This window comes from Humulus lupulus, chromosome 1 (assembly GCF_963169125.1).
Source record: "Humulus lupulus chromosome 1, drHumLupu1.1, whole genome shotgun sequence".
Lineage (NCBI taxonomy): Eukaryota > Viridiplantae > Streptophyta > Magnoliopsida > Rosales > Cannabaceae > Humulus > Humulus lupulus.
This window is the reverse complement of record NC_084793.1, coordinates 244938647-244956581: the sequence shown is the minus strand read 5'-3', so window position 1 is coordinate 244956581 and position 17935 is coordinate 244938647.

Below are 17935 nucleotides of genomic sequence, written 5' to 3'. Positions count from 1 at the left end.
TGCTTTGTTATTACATTCAAAATTGAGTTTTAATTTGTGGGGTGGAGCCTTGCTATCCGCTTGTCATTTTTGAATCGTATTCCAATGTAGAAAAATAATATATCTTTGTATGAGTAATGGAAAGGAAAGAAACCAAACATTGGTTATCTTATAGTGTGGGGGTGTCTTGCTTATTGCAAGAACACGGGTCCAAAAAGGATCAAGTTGGGTCTAAGGGCTATAAGATGTGCATTTGTGGGCTATGCCTTAAATTACAAAGCTTATAGATTATTAGACGTGGAGTCTAATGTGATAATTGTATCAAGAGAGGTTAAGTTCCTTGAGAACATGTCATGTGATGACAACAAGTTAATAGAACCTACTCAATTAGAGAGCCTCAAGTTGAGACTCCCAAAAGGGTTGGTGATCAACCTCAATTGCCTAGAAAGAGCCAAAGGCTCACAGATTTGGGATCAAATGAGAAGTGTTCTCAAATAGAGACACAATACCTTATAGAAGGAAATAATGAGGAAGTCACTTGGTAATATCCAATAGTACTTCAATTAGAGGATGATCCCAAAACTTTCAAAAAAGCTATGTCCTCAAGGGACTCCGCTTTTTGGAAGGAGACAATAAATGATAAAATGGATTCTATTATGTCTAACCACACTTGGGAATTGGTTGTCCTTCCAAAGGGGTCTAAACCAATTCGGTGCAAATGAGTATTTAGAATAAAAACCTTTAAAGATAGATTGGTAGTCAAAGGATTCAAACAAAACGAGGGAATAAATTACTTTGACACATATGCATCGGCAGCAAGAACCACTTCTATTAGATTGTTATTGTTGGGATTTGTGCCCTTAAAGCGTATTTCTGTATGAACGATTACTGCTAACTAAATAAAGTTAATATTTTCCACTCATATTTGTATCTAATTATACATGTCATTTATCACGAAGATCCAATATTATTGATGTGGTCTTGAATTAAGTGTATGTGTAATGATATATATACAAGATGATTTAATTCAAGATAATAATATAAAAATTGTATGTAATTGCTAAATAAAGTGGGAGCTTTATTTAATGAAAATTATGAGTACGGTCTATCCTTTGTTTAAGATTGAATAGTTTATCCAGACTGTTAAGTGTAGCGACACAAAGAGATAGAGGTACCGTATACAATATAGATTGTATTTGACTGGGACACGATGAAAGAAAGGACTTCTGATAATCTCCGTTAAAATGCAAAAGTTCAACATTCATCAATCGATGGTCGTTTGAGACTTAAGCTCAATCCTGAAGTGAGTAAAGAACTCATATTTGTGCTTTTATGACTTTTGACTTATCGAGCAAGGTTCAATATTCCTACAACCAAAATCCTGATATCTTGGAGTCATAGAATTACAAGTAACTGGGAACAAAATTCATAGATATGAAATCTTCTCCTTACTTAAATGAAAGCAAATTAGTCGTTCGTTTTAGTGTTGATTCAAGACTATAACGTAGAGCGAGCAATTTCTGTCAGAGAACAGAAATTTCATTATATAATTAAATTTATAGAATAATGATCATTAGAGGATCAATGTAACTAATTGATAAAGATATAATTAGAGACGTTAACAGACATTAAGACCTAGCTTTAATTATGAACAACTAGAAGAAGGTCATAACTCATGCAATGACTAAATCAATGAACGACTTTATAGTTATAGCTTTTAATAATATTAGACTATAATTTTGAGACTTCAACTATGAATTTCTAGTGGAATAATTCATAGTTAATAAATTAATTAATGGAACTAAGAGTTAGTGAAATTAATTAAATTATTAGAGCTTAGAAGTATGGGTTCATATTGTCCCCGTACGAGCTCAATAACACAGAGGTAGGCTTTTGGTATTAAAGGAAAATAATTAAGCATTATAATATTATTTGTTAAATAATATTTAATGGCAAAAAAAATTATATTGATAATTTTGTGAAATTAATTTTTTATTGAAAAATTAATTTAATCATCTTAAATTTTGTGGTATAATTGTATACTACATACAATAATATGATAAAAACCCAACAAATAGCATTTTATAGAGATAAAATACCACATGGCCCAAATGTTGGAAAAACATTCAGAGCACGCAACGAATTAGCATAGTGGGCCCATTGTATATAGGAACAACAACAATAAAAAAATTTCATCACTCATATAAACAGTTTATATGAACAAGAAAAAAATCCAGAAACATTAACATACAATATTATTAATCATGCAATATTTATATATAAGATAACAATATATTTGTATATAACATATAAATACAAAAATTCAAGAACATAAATCATTACATCTTGAAGCCTATCAAGTGTCCTTGAGTCTTTTCGTACTTTTATTGATCTTCCTATCCAAAGCTTTGAGTACTCAAACCACGATCTTCCAGAGTGTTCTCTACACCTCAAGATGTGTGTGGACACATTGAGAATATGAGTTTGTATTTTTAGGAGTCACAAGTATTTCTCAGCACATGAGAACTTGGATTATGGTCTGAGAATGACTAGAATAATGAAGAAGAAGAAGAAGAAGAAGAAGAAGAAAGAGTTTTGTCTGACAAAAACTCTAAGAACTATTCTGAATTGAGTATTGAGTTCTTGTATATTCACTCTTCTCTTTATTCTATATCATATATATATATATATAGATATTTCTAGTATCTTATTATTCCTAAAAATAATAATAATAATAATATTATAAAATATCATAATGAAGATAGGATTTGATTTAGTTAAATATCTAACTTACCAAATTTGAAAAAACTATTTTCAAATTATAAAATAATTAAATATATAAAATAAAAACTACACTGATACAATATTAGTATACACAGTCTTTGAACTATGTCATGCGTGACCCACTATTCCATTTTTAGGGATTCTTTATTTTTATTTTATTTAATTATTTAATTAAAATAAATCTCCCACAAAATAAGGTGTTTATCTTTTTAAGGAAAAGATGACAACCATATTTCAAAATTTAAATTTTAAATTCAAAACTCAAATTGATGATCATCATTATCATCATCTTTTAAAATTAAATAAATAAAAAACTATTTTTGACTTATCAATTTTATTTTCTCCCACTCAAATAAAATAATTAATTAATTTATTTTTATATATGAAATTCAAAATTTTATATATTTAAATTAATAAATATATTTTCGAAAAATTAATAATTAATTTTATATTATTTATTCAACATCAATTATCATATAATTGCATATTTGACCCGAAGAATAAAATTCTTCTCAAATTCTTAAATTATAGTTATACCCTTGTATCAAATCTTACATTGATATGGTGTTGATAGAGCCACCCTAGGGACCTATCGACCTATAATATGAAACTCCAATAAATATTACATTATTAATCAAAGCTCTTTAATTAAATAATCATATTTATTAATCTCATGATTACTCCACTATAAATATGAGATTGAACTTTTGATAATTACAGACATGTATTTACTGAGTACTTTATTAAAGAATAAAATGCCAATTGATATAATCATTACATACAGCGTTAATCCTCTATTAATTGTTCATAATTAAAATGGAATAAAATTACTGTTTTACCCTTTTAGCTATATCTTGTTCCTAGAGTACCATTGACTTTACTAATGAAGGTTGTGTCACAACAAGTTTGCGACGTGAGTGCTCATAACCTTTTCAGTTCCAAAAGTCAACCAAATAGGGAACCGTTATTCAATCTACAAGAAAGTATAGATTCCATATTTGTTAAACTACGTCCCCAGCCATATACATCATTGAGTCCCCAAAATAATTGTTCTTAGCATGATCATTCTGACAAACCTTAACGCACGAATCAAAGGATTAGATGACATATATAGGAGTTCATAGTAACCTCGGGATTAAGATCATCGTGTATATGATCATCGTTTGATGTGTTCGATTAATACTATGAAATAGTGTTTAAACAAGTATTAACAAATCACATCTAGTCTAGTTCTACGTACTCTTAGTATGCAAAGTACCTCCACTAAAGTGTCCTACTACACTAGTAACCTGGATCTAGGTCACATGTATTCATAATACTAGTGGACCATACTAGCAGTAATTAATCTAAAGATTCCATAACTTTATTTTACTATGAAATGTTTTAAGTTCATTATCTTAATCTCGATCCTCTCATACCAATATGAGATTAAGACCACATAGATAAACTTTGGAATTTTCTGATATTTACTTAATATTATCAATATAATATCGGACATAGTCTTATATATAATAATTCAATTCAATTATTTATTTCATTTAAAATATTTGTCAACTACAATTGCTTTAAGGGCACTATTCCCAAAAATCTCCCACTTGCCCTAAAACAAATTGAGGCATCTCTTTTTAATTTGTCAATCATATTCTCCTGACCGAATTTGTCTAACATAGTCTATGTAACAGTTGTGTAAGAAACTGTTTTGAATTTATCTTCAAGATGATTACATCAATTATGTAAAATTGTCTTGAATTAAATGATACTTCCTTTCATGTGCTTTATCCTCTCATGATCTCTAGTTCTTCTAGAATACTTGCATCTCCATTGCTTTTGTAATGAGATACTAGTTGCTTATTCTACTCTGAAACCCTTTCCAGAATGTCAAAAAACTCAACTAAATCAAATTGTCTATTTAATTGCTCCTAGCTGTTACATTTCGGCTTTTTTGGTGAAACATTTAAATATGAAATGTCTAACACATTTCTAGATTAATGTGTCTGCTCCACAGTTATGGAAGCTAATTTAAAATCAGTTCATCCTTTGGGATACTTAGGTATCTGCCTAAATGCACATACATACAATCTCTATTATATTCAAGATACTCAAAATTAAGTCCTTATAATTATAAAATGGCTCAATCCATAATGGATTGACAATTGCTGACTATTCCCACCGTTTAACAAATATCCAAACATAACATTCGATACATTAGGAATACCTATCTCATGTCCTCTTTTTCTAGTAAAAGAATAAATGGACATTTATTATTTAGATAATACATCCTCTTGATCGGGAAGGAAAAAAAACCCTTTCTTGGATTTTGTAAACTAAGGCATTTAAGCTTCGCATCTATATAAGTCGCTTGAGACAGTGCCTAAAGATTGTTCTTTCAATATCTATAGATTTGAATGTATAGAACACTCTTTGCGTTTATAAATCTAATATTTAGAAATATTAAGCTAACCATTAATTTTCTATTGACAACATATTTATATCATTCCCAATGATTAGAACATTTTCAATAGTAAGAATAAGAATCACAACAAAATCTTTCTGGTTGAGATCTTCAAATGATTTTTTCATCTCAGTCATTCAGTGCAGACTACTTAGACATCCATTTAAATTAATGATCCATGCATAAAGCAGTGAATAAGAGTATGTAAACAAATTCAAGTTTGGTTATAGCAGAAGATATTTCTTCAAGCAATAAATTCTTCTTTCTGTTCATAGCCTTAGGCTATTAACCTAACTTTGAAATGTTTGTACTTTCCTTTGTTCTCCTCTTCATCTTCAATATCCTGTTTCAAACTGAAGTTCAATGTACTTTAGTTGGATGTTCAATAATTCTGATGACATAGAATTCCAAATTCTATTTCTAGATTCATGGTGTTTCAACCATTGTTTTCTGCAATAACTTTTTTATTTCATATACTAGTATGTGAATCAAGTATAGTTAGATTGTGTTACACACAATTTAACTATCTTTACTTTTGTAATGGAGTAGTTACTAACTAACGCTCCCACTACAACAATGCTTTACATAATTTGTGATATTCTTTGATTTTATCATTGTTTAATTATCAGTAACTTGCTTACTTGACTTGTAGTCATTATTTCTAGTTTAACTTAACTAGAAAATTCAGTGATTATAATAATCACCCTTCATTAAAGTAGCATTAACGAGATACAAACTCTTTTTTAATATTTTATGATTATTAAACTGTTTCACTAAATGACTTCGTGGAAAATTTTCAATTTATTCACATAACCACTTGTGAATCCCAACTTCTAAGTCTTTGATGTTGTACAATCAAACATGTACAGAGTATAAAAAGTGTTAAAATTATAGAAATAATAAAGACACTGATGATTACTCATCATGAATATAATATTATCTAATATGATTATATTCCATTCCCAAAATACTAATGTTGCTTAGCATTCTAGTTGTATGTGAGTTGGGTTTGAATTCCAAGTTCACATGCAAATTACTTGAATTCCAAATTCGAGTTATAGACTTCCTTTTGATCAGATCAAACAAGTCTCTAAGTGACTTTACTTTGAATGTTGCATGAAAAGTTCTAGAAATTTTCTTTGCATTTGATCAAAGTTAAACATATTTAAAATGAATGCCAATCAATATTGATTTACTATTTATTATCTCTTTTAGCTTTGAACATTAAAAGGTTCAACATACATCTCTATGTATTAGCTAAACGATTATGTGATTTTTTAGCCTTTATTAGAGAAAGGTCTTTTGGTTAACTTTAATTAATAGACTATATAAATAGGGAGAGAACCATTGAATAGTTACAATAAAAGACTGTCTTTTATTTGTTTTATGTGTCTAATTAATTACAAGCCAATCTCAAAAATAATTCACATATATGTTTCACTTAATTGTGGTTGGAATAAGATGTCTTATTAAATCTATGATTTGCACAATAATTCATAATTACCATTTATACTCATTGATGACATAGGTGGAACAAGGATATTTCAAAAATAACAACTAACTTTATTATTCAAAAGATATACTAAACTGGTTCATTCATCAAATAAAGGAATATAAAAACATAGTTTCTAGAAAGAATTCTAGAACTACTTCTTAAAAAAGAACTTAATACAAAGTTGAAAATGAAAAAACTAATGTCCATGTCAGTTATCTCTTGGTCTACCAATTTGCAATCATTTTCTTGTTTTTCTTTCGCATTCTTTTCTTTTCTTGAATTATGTGTTCCTGGAATATAAGACAAAAAATATGGTGGCATAAAAAAGTTGAATCAACTATTCAAATATATTAAAAGGAGATGAGCAAATCATATTTACCATTTCTTCTTGCAAACTTCTTAAGTGATCAAAAGAATCTCTTTTGATAATTTCCCATATCTCGTATGCAGATATAAGGTTCACATATCTCAATTTAATATTGTCAGGCACAGTCTTTAGAATGCAATGACTAGCCAAATAATCATATCTCATCCAATCCACATATTTAATATGACTATCATAATCAGAAAGGTTGATGGCTCATTTGGAGGCACATCAATGATTGCATCATACACTTTTAGTTCACTCATAATTATGTGTATGTTTTTGTACTAAACATCTAGATTGTTCAAGTTTAAATGAAAAGTACTGAGGTGGCCATCACAAGGATTTACTGGTTCTTTCACATTTTGAGGTTCTTAATAAGGTTAAGAGAATTAACCATTGTTGCTGGAAATAAATAAATAAAATATAATGAATTAAAACATATAATAAATATCAGATTTTATTTGGGAAAGTAAATATGATGCACGTATGTAACACATAGAAACACATAAAAATGATATACTAATCCACGATAAATTAATTTGAAAATTAATGGACCGCCTTGGGATAGGTCAGACTAACTCCAAATTAATTTTGAGACAAATCTCAATTTCATAAGCAAAAACTTTAAAATGCATTTTTCTAGTTTGACTTATGAACTACTGCTAGTTTGGTCAGGATGCACTAGTTGTGCTCGAAAGCCTAGATCCACCTTTGGAGTGTAACCCATTATTTTCAATCAATGACTTAATTCAAGAGTGTGTCTTAGGGTCAGTCAACCTTGATATACATCACTAGTTATATTCTCATGAGAGAAGTCAACCTTGAGATAAAATAAACATATTCGGAAGCTTTTCCTTAGGGAGGTCGCAAACGAAGGCGACACACGGCCATTCCTATGCCTCTCGGTGTTCAACCAATAATGGATACCATGGGACTTATTGTCATTACTCCCTCTCCCACTCATTATTTTAAAAAAGTGTGTTTTTCACAAAATCAATAATTTTTAATTTAATTGTAAAAATAAATTTCATTATTTTTACCAAATGATATTCTAATAATTACTAATCCAATTAAGAAAAACAAAAAAAAATTGTACCCTTAATTATAATTAGAATTTTTCTTTAATTAAGAGAATATCATTTTTATTTTAATACAATATTGTTCATTAAAACAACAAATTAAACAACTTTAACTTTGATTTACCATCTTAACTAATTAAGACTAAATTTATTATTATATGAATTATCAAATATAGACATATAACAAAAATTATAGGATATTCCTAATAGCATCACTACTACAAAAATTACATGATAAGTCGGTTAAAAACTGACATTTGAATGTTCATAAGTCGGTTGGGAATTGACTTCCCATGCAATGACTTATGATGTAAAAACGTGGTAGGTCAGTTGGCGCCAAACCGACATCTGGTGTAAGACATGGTACGTCGATGGAAAATCGACATCTGGTGTAAGACATGGTACGTCGGTGTCAAACCGACCTATAGTGTAAGACATGGTAGGTCGGTTGTACACCGACCTCTGGTGTAAAACAGGATATGTCGGTTCACAGCCGACTTATGGTGTAGACATCTATTGTTAGTTTTAGTATAACCGACTTATGATGTTTTTTTTCTTAAAAAGTGTACTACGCCCAAAACAAATCATGTTTTAAATACAAACAAACTGAACAAAACAAAACATATATCACAATAATATAAAATACTAGAATTTGAACTAAGTATCTAAAATAACGAGTCTTAAGTTAATTACAAAATTACTCATATAAGCATTGTAAACTATAGTTGGACAACAAAAGTGTGTATATCTTCAAGAAAATCTAAGTTAACATTGTAAGTATATCTCATTAAAAGTCTAAGTTAACAAAAGTGAGTAGACCTATGTAGTACTCATCAAATCCATGACGCATTGTGCCCATTCCTCACGTACTTCATTGATCTCATCCTTTGTGTAATAGTTCTTCCCACCACACTAAAACAAAATTCATTGCATGAGTTGAATTAATATACTTAATCTTAAGGTAAAGCTAGAACTTTAATAATAAATATTTTCACTTACGTTACTAGTTAGCCATCGCATTGAAAATTCATTTTTCACAAAGTCCTTCATCATCCTCATTGGTTTCCTTAAAATTGGACTAAAATCCTCCTACACGAATGTAATGCATTCTAATTGCATACTGTGTGGGTATATGAATGGCATATTATAATGCATGACAAAATATTAAATATTTTAGTCACATTCAGACATTTATAATAAGTAAATAAAAGCGAGTATGGTAACTTTTGGATATTTCTAGAAAAATTACAACACTTGCAAAAAAAATACAAGAAAATGTAACCTAGACTAACTAAGGCCTGATAAAGAGCACTTTGATCTTCATCCTCGAGATGTAGTCTTGTTAAGCCAATGCCACCCTTTTCCATATCAATTTTGAATTATACAACTTTTTAATTATTTTAAAAAAACTTTTAAAATAATTAAACTTTGAGTTTTAACACCCAAAAGTTTCTAAGGCCCAATTTGAATTTGGGTAATTTAATTCAAAAATAAAATTAAACAATTTAATTTTAATAAATTAAAATTCGAGATAATTTTAATTTTAGATATTTTAATTAGAATAATTTTCATTATGGAAGATAACAGTTAAAATATTTTTAATTAAGGAAAATAATCAACATTATTTCAAATAAAGAAATTTCCAAATTAAAACCATTTTAATTCAAATTCTGATTTTTAATTAAATGAATAATTAAAAAAAATTATGGTAACAATACACTAGGTGTGTACCAATGGTGCGACAGTCAGCAAGTGGTCTGACGTTGGGGCTCAGCTAGGCGCATGAGGCACGCGGCAAGGGCATGGTGGCTGGGCGCAGGGGCGCGGTGCCTCAGTGCGCAGGGGCGCAGACTGGGCAGCAGGCACGCATGGTGACTGGCAGGCGCGCACGGGCTGGCTGGTGCAGCTTGGGCTCGGGCTCCAACAAAATTTTACCTAGAATTTTTAAACAAAAAATTACAAAATTCCTATGCCCAAAAATGGCTTACATTTTTCATCTAGTAATTTTAAGAACAATTCCTAAACCCAAAAGCACTATTATAAACAACTATTCAGAATCTATCATCATGAAAATAAACATCCATCTATTCAAACATATATCACATATAATATAAAAATGCATATAACCCTACACATCAATTAATAATATGTTTAGATTAATGACCTACTCTGATACAAATTGTTGGAAAAATATTCAGAGACGCAGCGAAGTTGGCGTGGTGGGCCATTGTTTAAAGGAACAACAACAATAAAAAAAATTCATCACTCATATAAACAGTTTATATGAAAAAGAAAACAATCCAGAAACATTGACATACAATATTATTAATCATGCAACATTTATATATAAATATACAATATATTTATATATAACATATAAACACAAAAATTCAAGAACATAAACCATTACCTCTTGAAACCTATCAAGTGTCCTTGAGTCTTTTTGTATTTTTATCGATCTTCCTATCCAAAGCTTTGAGTACTCAAACCACGATCTTTCGGAGTGTTCTCTACACCTAAAGATGTGTGTGGGCACATAGAGAACATGGGTTTGTAATTTTAGGAATCACAAGTATTTCTAACCACATGAGAACTTTGATTATGGTCTGGGAATGACTAGAATAAAGAAGAAGAAGAAGAAAGAGTTTTGTCTGACAAAAACTCTAAGAACTATTCTGAATTGAGTATTGTGCTGTATTATGTTCTTGTATATTCTCTCTTCTCTTTATTCTATATCATATAAATATAGATATTTCTATTACCTTATTATTCCTAATAATAATAATAGTAATATTATAAAATATCATAATGATGAAAGGATTTGATTTAGGTAAATATCTAACTTACTAAATTTGAAATTTTATTTTTAAATTATTAAATAATTAAATAAATAAAATAAAAATTACACTGATACAATTTTAGTATATGCGGTACACGCATGGCACAGTCTCTGGACTGTGTCATGCGTGACCCACTATTCTCTTTTCAGAGATTTTTCATTTTTTTTCATTTAATTAATTAATTAAAATCAATCTCCCACAAAATAGGGTGTTTATCTTTTTAAGGAAAATATGACAACCATATTTCAAAATTTAAAATTCAAATTGATGATCATCATTATCATCATCTTTTAAAATTAAATAAATAAAAAAGTACTTTTGATTTACCAATTTTATTTTCTCCCACTCAAATAAAATAATTTATTTATTTATATATATATGAAATTCGAAATTTTATATATTTTAATTAATAAATATATTTGCAAAAATTAATAATTAATTCCAAATTAATTATTCAACATCAATTATCATATAATTGCATACTTGACCCCAAGAATAAATTTTTTCTAAAATTCTCAAATTACAGTTATACCCTTGTATCAACTCTTACCTTGATATGATGTTGATAGAACCACTCTGGGGACCTACGGACCTATAATATCAAGCTCCAATAAATATTAAATTATTAATCAAAGCTCTTTGATTAAATAATCATATTTATTAATCTCATGATTACTCCACTATAAATATGAGATTGAACTCTTGATAATTACAAACATGTATTTAATGAGTACTTTATTAAAGAATAAAGTGTCAATTGATATAATCATTACATACAGCATTAATCATCTATAAATTGTTCATAATTAAAAGGGAATAAAATTACCGTTTTAGCCTTTTAGCTATATCTTGTTCCTAGAGTACCATTGACTTTACTAGTGAAGATTGTGTCACAACAAGTTTGCAACGTGAGCGCTCATAACCTTTTCAGTTCCAAAAGCTAACCCAATAGGGATCCATTATTCAATCTATAAGAAGGTATAGATTCCACATATGTTAATGTAGCGCACCAAAAAAAATTATTTATTAAATTTTGTGCTTTATTTAATTTAATTGTTAAGTGTTGTGAATTATTTTATTTATTTTTTAAAATTAATTGTTATAATTGTTTGGTATAATTTTGTGAATTTAATTGTTAATTGTTTATTTATTTTAATTTTGTGAATAAAATGAGTTTCGATTGAATGCAACAAGGTGCATCGTAGGTAGTGATGCACCCTAGTGATTGAGTGTGTGCATGTGCATGGTTTCATGGTGCACTTGAATGAAATTTTCTACACACTCTTATTTTTTCTTTTATTAAAAATATTTTTAGTTAATTAAAATGAAAGAAAAAAATATATAAAATAAGAAGAGGAAATAGCTTGGGCGTGTGAAGCATAGTGGGAAAGAGAGTGATTTTCTTCCTATTTTATTTGGCAAATAAATTGAAGACAATACCTATAAAGGGTATGGGAGGTTGTCATCTTTATTTCCTACCAATTAAGAGAAAATTAAATTAAATAAAAATTAAAAGAAAATAAACACAATGAGGAAACTTACCAATTTTTTTTCCCTTAGGCTATTATTGGCTAGGATTAGATAAAAAGGGAAGAAAGAAAATAGAGAGCCATTATGCTCCTTGGGCTGGCATGCAAGAGAGAAGAGAGAGGGAGGGAGAGCACGAGAAATAGAGAGAGAGAGAAGAGAAAGAAGGAGAAGGGCAGAGGAGGATTTTGAAGGTCTTGGGTAAGTGTTCTTAAGTTTATGGTTTGAATCCTCTAAAATATATCTTTATTTTCTTGATGCTATAAGAACTCCCTTCTTCTCTTTGTTTTGATTTTTGAAATCCTTCAGAGAGTTTGATCAAAGGTGGTGGCCATTGTTTTGGTCCTTGAGTTCTAGCAAGAGAGGTAATGGGTAAACCCCTTTTTGGTCTTATGGTTTTGTTGTTCTTATCTTTTGTTTCTTGTGATTTGAGAATATTGTTTGAGAATGATGATATATTTTTTTGTTCTCCTTTGATTGATGGTTGTTTGTTAGTTTTGATTTTTGTATGATTGCCTATAGGGGTTTCGGCCAAGCATGTGTAGGGGATTCTATCATATATTTTTCATGTGCTATGTTGGATTCATGCTCTAGGGTTCGTGTTTTCTCATGAACTTTGAAAATCACATCTTTGGTTTTGAGAGATGATTTTTTTTTAAAAATCGTGATGAGTTTAAATAATGAATCTTGTTGTGTAATGACCCAACTACTCTAGACTTTGGACCATTAATGACTACTATACATAGACACTAATTTTTAATAAAACTTACAAGTGAAATAATCATAACTTCATTAAAACTTGAAAAAAAAAACAAGTGTTAAACTACATAAAATTTAAAGTAGGATATGGGATCCCATTGTTTTTAAAATAAAAACATAGCATAATTTTAAATAAATGGATTACATAATAAAGTGCGGAAAATATATATAAAACCATAAGTAAAGAAACTTCATCCTCGAATCGAACTCTCGGTCCTTCGATTCCATTCTGCCTCAATACACATCCCCAAGCTTCCAAGAACCTTTCTCGCCGCCAAAGCTATTTTCCTGCACATAAACACATAAAGGAATGAGCCTAATGCCCAGCAAGGAAAATCTAACACATAAATCATATTCATATCAACATATATTAAAACATATCATAACATATTTCACATATACTATAATGGCCATTATTACTTGGGGTCCTATAAACTAAACAAGTCATATGCCCATTCGATTTGTGGGGCTTGCTAGCTAAGCAAGTCATATGCCCATAAATTTATTGGGGCTTGTTATTTGTATAGGTCATATGCCCAAGTCTACAAACATACATGACACACAAATCATAAGTTAACATAACACATAAATCATAAGATAACATATGGCATAACACATAATATCCTATCTTATTTTCCTTACCAAAAGTACCGGGATATGAGAACAAGTTTGGGACTTTGGAACACTCCTAAAAACCATCAATGAAAGGGTGAGTATATTGAAGAAAAAGGAATGAAAAGAATGGACGAACTATACCATCAAGAATATACTTACCAAAAATCTTATGTTCAAGATCTTGGATTTCCTATCTAAGAATAAAGAATAAAGTTAGGGTGCTGAGTAGAAAACTATAAGAACTTAAGGAAAACAATACCAAAATGAACTAGAGTTTGGAATACCTTGAATGCTTCTATGACCGATCTAAACCTTGAACCGAAATGTGCTATAAACCTTACTTCCCAAGTGTTTGGTAAGCATATAATGATTAAGCTTATAATCCCCAACCCAAGTGTTTATACTCTCAAAAAAATAACCTACCAGCTTGCAGCCTCTGAACTTAGCTTGATGAATGAATAAATGGCTGGGTACTAGGTCCTATTTATAGAGTTCAAGAATGAAAAGATATTCATTTAACTTGAATAAAATAATGGCTTTTTAGGTGAAAAATATTTGAATTATCGTTCAGCAGAGGCTGAAGACTCGGTCAGAAAGATGCTGGACTTATAAAGAGGTTAAAGATTAAAAAGAGAACGTTTTCAAAAACATTCAAAATTATAGCAAGGGAGCTGATATATCGCCCCTTGTAGGCGATATATCGCTTGGGCCAGCATGCCTGAGGCTCGTCGAGGTGATCGTGCGAAGTTACGTGTTTTTCGTATCCCCGTACTGCGATATATCGCCCCTTATAGTTGTGATATATCGGCATACGCTGAATATTTAAACACGAAATTGCACAATTTCAGCTTAATTTGAATTGAGTAAACAGCCTTGACTAAGTCCTCTAACGTTTTCAAAGCTGCTAACAGAACCTAGGATATTCAAATATTACTCTTAATAAACTTATTCCTCAAAAGTACTTAATTATCATTAAACATACACATGACAAGTGTTACTTTCTTATTGGGTCTATCTAAACCTTATAATATAGTAAATATCACCATCAATATCAGTCATATTAATCAAACCTTAGGTTAAAATTAATATTCTCAAACTATAGGTTAAACTTAGAAAATCTACAAGTGTTACTATAAGTGTCTAATTAAATCCCGGTCTGAACCAAAATCCACAGTCATAAAAATACTACTACAATTCCTATTATTACTACTATCTAACTAGCTAAGTAAAGTTCTTGGACTCTACAATTCTCCCTTACTAAAAAGAATTTCGTCCTCGAAATTTACTTACCGAATAACTCCGGATACCGGCCTTGCATGTCCTCCTCCAACTCCCACGTTGCCTCTCGTTCATAACTATTACTCCATAGGACTTTGACTATAGGAATGCTCTTGGACCGTAACTGCTTCACCCCCTATCCAGGATTCTAACCGGTCGTTCCTCGTAACTCAAGTCTTTCTGGAGTGCTATCGTATCGTACTTGAGGACGTGAGATGGGTCTGACACATACTTGCATAGCATCGAGATGTGGAACACGTTGTGACTATCTGCTAGTGCTGGCGGTAGGGCTAGTCTATATGCAACTGCTCCCACTTTGTCCAATATCTCAAAAGGACCTATAAATCGGGGACTAAGCTTGCCTTTCTTCCCAAACCGCTTTACACCTTTCATAGGAGATATCTTTAAGAAGACTTGATCTCCAACTTTGAATTCCACATCGCGTCGCTTGGTATCCGCATAGCTTTTCTGACGGCTTTGAGCAGCAAGCATACGCTATCTAATAAGCACTACTTCTTCTTGAGCTTGTCTAACAGCTTCGGGACCTAGGCGCTGCCTTTCCCCTACCTCGTCCCAATGCAATGGTGATCGGCACCTTCTTCCATATAGCAACTCATAAGGTGTCATCCCAATCGTTGACTGGTAGCTATTGTTGTAGGAGAACTCTATCAGCGGCAAGTACTTATTCCATGATCCTCCGAAATCAAGTACACATGCGTGTAGCATATCTTCTAAAATCTGAATCGTACGCTCGGACTGCCCGTCTTTCTGAGGATGAAAAGCTGTACTAAGACTTAACTTAGTACCCATAGCTTGCTGTAAACTTCCCCAAAACCTCGATGTAAACACCGATCCTCTATCTGACACTATTGTCTTGGGGATTCCATGCAACTGTACTATCTCATGGACGTAGATGTCTGCATATTGGTCTGCCGTATATGAAGTCTTAACAGGCAGGAAATGAGCCGACTTGGTTATTCTATCTATTATTATCCAAGCGGAATCCTGCTGCTTATTCGTCCTAGGCAAACCTGTCACAAAGTCCATGGCTATATCGTCCCACTTCCATTCTGGTATGCTAAGCGGTTGCAATAAGCCTGCAGGTCGTTGATGCTCTGCTTTCACTTGCTGGCATACAAAACACTTGGACACAAACTCTGCTATGTCCTTCTTCATCCCTGGCCACCAATAGATTACCTTGATGTCATGAGTCATCTTAGTAGACCCTGGATGAATTGAGTACGGGGTACTGTGCGCTTCTTCCAGAATCGTCCTCTTAATCTTCTGATCATTTGGCACGCATACCCGATCCTTATATCTCAATAAACCTTGACTAGATATTGAGAAATCTATAGCCTTGCCTTCTCTGACTACATCCATATGTGCTACTAGTGTGTCGTCATGTCCCTGACCAATCTGTATGTCTTCTAGCAGATTCGACTGGAAAGACAAGTTAGCCAGCTTGCTGACAACTACTTCTATCCCGGCACTGATCAGCTCCTGCTGTAGTGGCTTTTCTATTCCAGCTAAGGCTGCGAAATTTCCATAACTTTTCCTACTTAGTGCATCAGCAACTACATTTGCCTTCCCCGGGTGGTATAGGATTTCGCAGTCGTAATCCTTCACTAATTCTAACCACCTGCGTTGCCTGATGTTGAGCTCCTTCTAACTAAAGAAGTATTTTAAACTCTTGTGGTCCATATAAATCTCGCACCGTTCTCCGTAAAGATAATGGCGCCAGATTTTTAACGCAAAGGCCACCGCTGCCAACTCCATATCGTGAGTTGGATAGCGCTGCTCGTACTCCTTCAACTATCGTGAGGCATAGGCTATCACCTTATCATTTTGCATCAGCACACAACCCAATCCTTGCTTCGATGCATCGCAATATACTATGAACTTATTGTTGGGTGTCGGTACACAGAGTACTAGTGTTGAGCAAAGCTTATCCTTAAGCAACTGGAAGCTTTCTTCACACTTATCATTCTAGTTGAATCTTTCTTGTTTCCGAGTCAGGTTGGTGAGCGGAGTGGCTATCTTTGAAAAGCCCTCTACGAACCTCCTATAATAACCTGCTAACCCTAGAAAGCTTCTTACTTAAGATGCGTTCTTTGGTCTGGGCCAATCCTTCACGGCCTCAACCTTTGATGGGTCTACTGCAACTCCGTCTTTTGATATAATGTGCCCGAGGAATGCCACTTACGAAAGCCAAAACTCGCATTTCTTGAACTTTGCGTAGAGTTGATGCTCCTTCAATTGCGACAAAATCAATCTCAAATGCTCCTTGTGCTCTACTTCAACCTTAGAGTATACTAAGATGTCATCGATGAACACTACGACGAATTTATCTAAGTAGTCCTCGAAGACCCTATTCATCAAGTCCATAAATGCAGCTGGTGCGTTAGTAAGACCAAAGGACATAACCAAGAACACGTAATGTCCATAACGAGTTCTAAAGGCTGTCTTAGGAATATCCTCTCCCTTTACCTTGAGCTGATGATACCCGGACCATAAATCAATCTTTGAAAATACAGTCGCACCTCGGAGTTGATCAAACAAATCGTCGATCCGGGGTAGCAGGTATTTGCTCTTAATCGTTACCTTGTTCAGCTCGCGATAGTCTATACACATCCGTATACTTCCGTCCTTCTTCTTCACGAATAGCACCGGAGCTCCCTATGGCGAATGGCTCGGCCTAATAAAACCCAAGTCTAGGAGTTCTTGTAGTTGCACCTTTAACTCCTTGAGTTCTGTGGGAGC